We start from the raw sequence: 1670 nt of genomic DNA, 5'->3' as shown, positions 1-1670 counted from the left end.
TGGTCCAAGTATAGGTTTCACATTAGAATGATCAAGTGTTCTGTGATTCCCATTCTTCTCAGAGTCAGCCACAGTTTGTTATGATCCACACAGTCAAATTCCTTTGCGTAGTCAATGAAACACAGATAGACATTCCTCTGGTATTCTCTGCTTTCAGCTAACAGATACAATGGCAAAACACAAAACTGTGATAGGAACTCCATTTTGGATGGCTCCTGAAGAAATACAAGAAAGTGGCTCTAACTATGTGGCAGATATCTGGTCTCTTGGCATCACTTCAGTAGAAATGGCTGAAGGATAACCTCCTTGTGCTGATATTCATCCAGTGTGGGCTCTTTTTATGATTCCCACAAAGACACCACCAACAGTCAGGAAGCCAGAACTGTGGTCTGATGAGTTCCCTGATTTTATTAAGAAGTGCCTGGTGAAGAATCCTGAACTACTGCAACATGACTGTTATAGCCCTATTTTATCGAGAAAGCAAATCCTGTGTGAATGTTAAGGGATCTGATCACTGAAGCGATGGAAATCCAAGCTAAAAGACATTAAGAACAGCAATGAGAACTGGAAGATGAGGAAGAAAAGTCAGATGAAGATGAACTGGATTCCCACACCATGGTCTAGTTTGGAAGGTGTGGGAACAATGCAGGCCACCAGCACGATGTGTGAGGGAGCCCAGACCGCGATTGAGCACAACAGCACAATGTTAGAATCAGACTGGAGTACCATGGTTATAAATAGTAAATATGAGAAAAAAGAATCAGGAAATATGAAAGGAAATGCAACTTCACCACAAATAAAAAGACCATCTTTTGTGGACGACTTTGATAAATAGGACTTCAAGAACAAGAGTAATGAAATTGTAATCAGAACATATATGAGCCCTTCCCTGGGTCCAAAAATGTTTTCCCTGGTAACCCTTCAAGATGGTGACTATGCTTTTTGAAAACAATCTAAGTTTAAAAGAGCTGCAAATGAAGCTGAAAGCACTGGATCCCATGATGAAGTGAGAAATAGAAGAACTTCATCAAAGATACACTGCGGAAAGACAGCCCATTTTGGATGCAATGGATGCAAAGAGAAGAAGGCAGCAACACTTTTGAATCTAATTTCTTCTTTATTTGTGTAGCTCTCTGGAGACCAAGAAACTCAGAATTGAAGGACTATTATGTTGTTCCTAATCCCTGAAGTCTGTGTTCTACAACTCAGCAAAGGTCAGAAATTGATGGTGTATGTCCAAGTAAATATATGTCCCCAAAAGAGAATTTATAGCTATGTCCACTGTGTTTTCATTTTTAAGTAATGAAAATGGCACAAATGTATTCTTTTAACCTGCCAGCTGCATTCTAACACAAATCTGTGTTTTAAGTCAAAGCTGTGTTTTAGAGACTATGAAATTCCAAAACTGTTCTTTAATTGTACAGTACTGAAGGCTTTATGTTACAATATCAGCAACCTATATGCTATATCCCCTTGTTGTTGTTGTTGTTATGTGCCGTCGAGTTGTTTGCGACTCATAGAGACCCTATGTACAACAGCTCTAAACCATGTTCTGTCCTGTGCCAAACGCTTTGCCATCCCGATTACCCTAGTCACTGAATCAATCCACCTCATAGAGGGTCTTCCCCTCCTGTACTGTCCCTCTACTCTACCCAGCATGATGTCCCTCT

General features: G+C 40.2%; 1 pseudogene; it reads left to right on the top strand.

Annotated features, from left to right (window-relative positions):
* The window catches only part of LOC102852300, a 2540-nt pseudogene extending 1437 nt beyond the window's left edge, over nucleotides 1-1103 (top strand).
* Nucleotides 1104-1670: the final 567 nt, after the last annotated feature.

Source organism: Elephantulus edwardii, unplaced genomic scaffold, assembly GCF_000299155.1.
Source record: "Elephantulus edwardii isolate Elephantulus edwardi_28Jun2011 unplaced genomic scaffold, EleEdw1.0 scaffold00021, whole genome shotgun sequence".
In the NCBI taxonomy this organism is placed as follows: domain Eukaryota; kingdom Metazoa; phylum Chordata; class Mammalia; order Macroscelidea; family Macroscelididae; genus Elephantulus; species Elephantulus edwardii.
Note: the sequence above shows the minus strand (reverse complement) of the source record. Positions and strands in the feature narration are given on the sequence as shown.